The sequence below is a fragment of the Chamaea fasciata genome, unplaced genomic scaffold (genome assembly GCF_029207755.1).
Source record: "Chamaea fasciata isolate MVZ Bird 193981 ecotype frontalis unplaced genomic scaffold, bChaFas1.0.hap1 SCAF_747, whole genome shotgun sequence".
Taxonomy (NCBI): Eukaryota; Metazoa; Chordata; class Aves; order Passeriformes; family Sylviidae; genus Chamaea; species Chamaea fasciata.
In genome coordinates this window covers 31,626-38,245 of record NW_027094832.1, presented here as the reverse complement: position 1 = coordinate 38,245, position 6,620 = coordinate 31,626, and the positions used below count along the sequence as shown (strand labels likewise).

Below are 6,620 nucleotides of genomic sequence, written 5' to 3'. Positions count from 1 at the left end.
GCACTGCTGCCTCCAATCCAGGTTATCTTTGGGTTGGAATCATGGAATTTGGGGTGGAAGGACCTTCAAGCCCCACCCTGCCACGGGCAGGGACACCTCCCACTGTCCCAGGGGCTCCAAGCTGGCCTTGGACACTCCCAGGGATCCAGGGGCAGCCACAGCTGCTCTGGGAATTCCAGCCCAGCCCTCCCCACCCTCCCAGGGAGGAATTCCTTCCCAAGATCCCATCTAAATCTCTCCTCCTGTAGTTTAAAGCCATTCCCCCTTGTCCTGGCACTCCAGGTCCTTGTCCAAGGTCCCTCTGCAGCTCTTTCAGGCTCCCTTGTGGTCTTGGAAGGCCCCAATGAAATCTCCCCAGGTCTTTCTCTTCTCCAGGCTGGACAGCCCCAACCCCCAGTCTGAGCAAAGTCTCCTGCCGCCAGCTGCAGAAAAATGCAAAAATATCCAACAACTTCTCCAATTCTGCATTTGTAGTTAATGAAACAGATTGATGAGGGAAAACCCAAATTGCTTTATCAGCAAGGCTGAGCTGAACCAGCCCCTCCTAAACTCTTGAGAAGTGACTTTGTAATTTTTTTCTCATGTGTAGAAAGCTTAAGATTCCGTGTCTGGAGTCCTTCAGCAAAGAAAAGTAGACTTTTTACCAGAAAGATCTTTCTTGTCCCAGTATCTTTTCAGAATACTTTTAAATAAGTAAATGCTGCACATTGTAGTCTCTTGATTTGCCAGCATTTCCTGTATCACTACTGGTATCCCAGGTTTTCCTCTGGCATAGAAATTGCAGGAGTAAACTTTTACTGCTTTTTTTTGGTAATACAGTACTGCTTGAAAGTAAAATTACTCATGTCAGGAATCTAAAGTTATTTCAGCATCAGACTCTTCTCTGCCTTGCAATGCTATGATGTTGGTTTTTTTATTTTTTTATCCTCCAGAATTATTCAGAGCTATATTTTGAGGGAAGAGGCTGGAACCCTCTCATCAGAGGCCTCTGACTTCAACAAAGTTCACTTGAGCAGGCGTGGTGGGATTATGGCATCTCTGTATACATCTCACCCTGCAGACAGTGGGCTCACCTTGGAGCTCTCCTTAGAGATAAACAGGAAGCTTCAGGCTGTGTTAGAAGATACATTCCTGAAGAATATTACATTGAAAGTGAGTAGCTGTGCCAGTTCTTGTGCACATTCTTGTGGTTCTTAGATGCTTCCTTCACTGCATGCTGTGAAAGGCTTTTCAGAAGTCAGCTCATTGTGATTTGGTGCCACTGATAGCATTGAGGTTAACCGGGGAGTTACGTGACATGATGCCATGTTCCTCCAGTTTGGTACCCTCAGAGTATGCTGCACTAATGGGCTGCTGCTTGAGGTAAGACCTGGAGTGCCTGTGCCTTCAGCAGGGCAGGGTCTCTCCATGCTCTCCCCTGGGCATGTGGAACCAGGAGCATGGGCTCTGCCTGCCTGGCCCTCCTGAGCTGCTGGGGCAGCACCTCTGCTGCCACGGAGAGCTGGCAGGCTGGAAAATGGTGTGCAGGCTGCCAGCTGGGCTGCAGGGTTGTGCACAAGCTGGAGATCTCTTCCTGTAATCATCATTTCCCTTAAATGCTTAGGGGAACTAGCATTCTACCTTCTGGGCATCCTGTGGAGTACTGGTAACTGCAAAAAAGGACTTGCCAAGAGCTTTGAGTTTTTTATTGAAATGAGTTTGGTTTTTTTCTGACTCTGATAATTTGCATTTGTTCTGGATACTTGAAAGTATCAACCTGCTGACATAAACACTAATTTTGACTTATTAGTGCATTTTGTGCTGATGGATTAATTTCCCTGTATAACTTATCTTATCATTTTTTCCCCTCCCACGAAGGAAAACCTGCAAACTTTAGGAACAGAAATAGAACGGCTTATTAAACACAAGCATGAACTGGAACAGAGAATAAAGCAGACATAACTAAAACTTCTGGGGACTAACCAATGTGAAGATGCAGAAGAGGCAGGTGCTACAGACCACTGTGTTTTACATTCTGCCTGCCAGCACAAGCATCTGGGTTTTTGCAAAAGAAGCCTTTGGCCACACAGGCTCACTTGTGTGAGAGATCAGCAGGGTTTGGCATCTGTGTGGTTCCATCTGCCCAGTACCCCAGAGCCTGAGGTACTGCTGGAATTCACTGCACACTACATTTATCTGAAACTTCTATTTGAATTACAGATGCTTTGCAGTGCAGACTGTTTGGAGTGAGTTGCCATGAGATTTTAATTTCTGCACTGTGTAATTAATCAGTCTCTTAATGATGGAGCTTGAAAAAAAAATAAAGCCAATTATGTCTTAGTTGCTATTGAACATATCCAGTGTTACTGAGCTTTAAGGGCTTTCAGATGTTTATTTCCTTTCTTGCATATTATTTCTGATCTTTGGGTTGATTAAGCATTTTTGACATGTGCATGGAATAATGCTTTATTACAAAAGTTTGGGTTTTAAGTGGTGGCCGTAATATTGCATATTTTTTGCTTTAGATTAACATTCAACTGGTCAATTTCTTTATTCCAGAGGAGTGAAACAACAGTAAAACTAAGGAGAATTTGAAAGTGTTCTGATTCAGTTCTTGAGCTCATTTAGTTGAAACCAATGTCAGTTCAGCAAATCTTGTAAACCCTTGATCCTTAGACATGCGTATCAAAAGAAGTTTGATACCAGATAATTGGTTAATAAAGTTCTCTGGGCTTCTGCATCACTAACAGCATTGAAGGAATTTAAGCTGCCCATTGTAAATCTATGTAAGTATATGCACACATGATGATTACATCTGTTTTCAAAGACAGCTGGAAGCTAATGAAACTTTCTCATTAGCTGTGACTAGACTAACTAGTGCCAATATTGGTAAGAAATAAGAAATAGATCTAAATGGGATTCTAATCTATTGTTGTGAAAGTGGCACAGAAATCTGTGCGACTCCTTGATTTTACTGTCGTGAAGAATTAATTGGTCAAAGTAACTGAAAACTGTTGCTTAGTCCTTCAGTGGCTGAGAGGGTGATGGGGGAAGAGTGACAAGGTTTGGTTTAGTCACAACATCATGTTCACATTTGAATTCCAGGATAAGTAATGTACAGGATCTGAAATATCTTTATTCCAGCAGTAAATGTGTAGTTTCTGTATCTATCACCTTTTGACCAAAATCAATTGATCAGATCACCGTGTAAATACATACTTCAGGTTTTTATTAAATACTTGAACTTCCTATTGCCATGTAAAAAAGAGTCAATGTACATTTACAATAGCAATGCTTTAGCTACTTTAATCAAAAAGAGGAGTGTGGGGAGAATCCGTCTTACTGCAGGTACTGTTTGCGTTGTACACAAAACAAGGGACCTGAATTTGGCAGCACAGAGAAGGATAATTGATCAGACATCTGGGTGACTTAGGGGTGTGAACACTCGGCTAGAAGCAGCTGGACTGTCTGCAGACTGTTCTGGCCCCCACCAAGACTCTTCTTGTTGCCCTCGAGTGCCTCTTGCTGTAGGCAGGGGCTCCGAGCGGTGCTGCGGGGTTCTGCCCCTCCGTGCTGGCTGCCGGCCCCTGCTCGCCTATTGCATTTCACCTTTTTTTTCCTCATTTTTTTGGGTCAATTTTGGTCAATTTTTTGATTTTATTTTTGGCTTATTTTTGGCTCCTTTTGGGCCAAATTTTGGACATTTTGGACATTTTTGACATTTTTGATCTTTTTTATCATTTTGGGTGGTTTTGGCTCCTTTTGGGTCAATTTTGGACAATTTTGACTCATTTTTGAATATTTTTGGGTCATTTTTCGGCCATTTTGGGTCAATTTTGGGTCAATTTTGAACGACTTTGTGTCTTTTCATCATTTTTGGTACATTTTGGTTCATTTTGGGTCAATTTTGGGCCAATTTTGACGATTTCTGTGACTTTTTCTCTCCCCTCCCCTCCTGCCGCAGAGGAGGCGCCGGAGCTGGAGCTGCCCCTCCCCCTACGTGAGGAAATGGGGGGAAATCCCTCAGATTTGGGTAAAAAATGGGGAAATTGGAGAAATTTGGGTGGAAATTTGGGAAATTTCGGGGGGACATGGGAAGTTTTAAAGGATTTTGGGAGCTTTTGGGAAATTTTGGTGGAAATTTGGGAAACTCGGGTCAAAAATGGAGAAATTTGGAAAGGGTTTTTTTGGAAAATAGGGAATTCTGGGAAATTTGGGCCAAAATTTGGGAAATTTGGGTCAAAACTGGTGAAATTTGGGAAAAATTTCAGAAAATTTGGGAAAATTTGGGTCCAAAATTGAGAAAATTTAGGGAAAAATTTGGGGAAAAATCAGGAATTTGGGGGGAAAATTTGGGGAATTTTGGGATAATTTGGGGGAATTTTGGTGGTTTTTGGTAATTTGGGGAAATTTTAGGGAAAATTGGGGATTTTTGGGGAAATTTGGAAGATTTGGGGGAATTTTAATAGATTTGGGGAGATTATTTGAGGAATTTTTGGGAATTGGGACATTTTGGGGAAATTTTGGAGACTTTTGGGAAAATTTCAGGAATTTTGGGGAAATTTTGCCCTTCCCGCTGTGGCTGCGTCGGCAGCCCTGGGGGCTCCTTCTGCCGCCCTGAGCCCGCAGAGCAGGGCAGCGGTTGCCGATGGCTCGAGCCATCAAATCATTCAAGGTCCTGTTGGGCTCTCTTAGACACTTGGGCTGAGGGATTCCTTCCGACCTGGGCCACTTTGGGTGGAGCGGGGGCAGGGCCGGGGCAGGTGGCAGGGTGTGCATGGGCCCTTTGTGACACGGTGCAGCAGCGTGGTCACCGTGGCAGGGAACAGCACAGGGTGTCCAAGGAGCCTTTGTGACACGCGGTGACATAGGTGCTGGCAACAACGCAGCCACGCCACAGTGCTTGGAGCACGCCACGGGACAGGACGCGCCAGAGAGGTGCTGTGAGGAGTTCCCACACAGCCCGCTCGTTTGTGCCCGACCCGGAGCCTTTCCGAAGCGCTGCTCCTGCAGCTGACCTCGCGGCCAGACTGCGGGACTTGGTGACTCGGAGCTTTCCCGAGGCATCTCCCAACCCTGCGGTCGGTGCCCTCGCGGCCAGACCACAGGATCTGGTGACCTGAAGCACCACAAGGAGTCTCCTGTCGTTGTGGCAGGAGCCCTCAAGACCAGTGTGCAGGACTTGCTGTCCTGCAGCCTTCCTGAGGCTTCTTTGCCGCAGGTGCCTTCAAGGCACAACTGCACAACTTGTTGCCTCAGGGTTTTCCCTGGTTTCCTCAGAGGCATCTGTCTGAAGGTGCCCTCGAGGCCAGACACTGACATGGCGGGCAGATTTCGCGACCTCTTCACAGTTTGCTGGAGGAGAAGAAATACAAGCCCTGGAGATGCTCCAGCACAACCCCCTCAAGAGCTGGAGCAGTTCCAGCCACAGCAGGATGGTGAGTGGCAGAGCCGGGCCACAAGGTCGATGGCTGCGGACAGCTTGGCCCCATCCCATCCCATCCCCGTTCCCATTCCGCCCACTGACAGGATGGAAAAGGGGCCGAGGCTGCCCCTGCAGCAGCTGTGCTCCATCCCCTGGGGCATCCCGGGGCTGTCCCTGCCTGGGGAGAGCAGGGCTGGCCTCTCTGGCCGCTCCTGCAACCCCTCAGCTCTGGCTACGCTCGGTCTTTGCCAGATGCAACCATGGAGCAGACACAGGAGAAGAAGCCCACCCGTGGCCGCTTCCGCAGATCACTGAAGGTACGTGCAGCCATCCCCGCCTGGGCTGGGCCTGCTGTCACTGCTCGGCCGAGCTCCGCGCTTGGAGCACTCCATGGAACGTGTCTCTCTTCCCTGTCCTTTGCTCTCCTGCAGATGTTCCGGAGGCTCATGCCCATTCGGCGTAGGATGACCAGAAGTCGTGCAACAGCTGAGCCTGACCGCAGGCCGACTGAGCTCCAGGCAGAGCCCAATGTCAGCCCAGATTTGACTCAGCGCTTGGATGCTGCAATCAATGACGCAGCAAATACGGACATGGCAGTGACTGAGTCCGTGGCCTTCAGAAACACCAACACAAAAGAGACCCTGAGTCTTGGAGGCCAGGAGAGTGTGGCAGGAGGGGAAGCACTTCTTGGGGAAAGCTGCTCCCTTGGACAGCGCTCCAGGTCTTCCCCATGTCTCCTCCAGGTGCCAGCCATGGTGAAGGACCTTCACCAGAGACTGGCAGCCTGTGTCACTTTGGATGCCAGGATGCGCTTGGACTTTCTGAGGCTGGCCGAAGACCAACCTGCTGACGTTGTGCTGACCCTCCTGCGCTGTGCCCCAACGTGTGACAGGTATGGGGCCCACCTGCCCTGAGAGCTCAGGGCTCAGCAGCCTTTAGGGCCCATTGCCCTGCAGAGCCTGTCCAATGGGCTCTGCCAGACAGGCGGAGCGGTCCAGGACCCTTGGGCCCCTCTGTTCCACCAGCCTGCTGCCATGCTCCCTCCCTGCCCCTCAGGGCACCAGGGCTCTGTCACCTGGGCCTCCACAGCTGCACAGGGCATGCTACTGTGACTGAGACGGCCCTGACACAGAGCTCCAATCCCACAGAGCTGCTGCAAGCATGTGGAGAGCCATAGGCTCATCGGCTGTGACAGCGGAGAAGGTGCTGCCAGCAC

At 48.6% G+C, this 6,620-nt stretch overlaps 1 long non-coding RNA gene across 1 annotated transcript; it reads left to right on the top strand.

Annotated features, from left to right (window-relative positions):
- The first annotated feature begins 678 nt into the window (after positions 1–678).
- Positions 679–2,079, top strand: LOC136305886 (uncharacterized). The gene is made up of 3 exons (XR_010725450.1): positions 679–810; positions 933–1,152; positions 1,858–2,079. It is a non-coding gene; the product is annotated as an uncharacterized lncRNA (long non-coding RNA).
- The last annotated feature ends 4,541 nt before the right edge of the window (positions 2,080–6,620 follow it).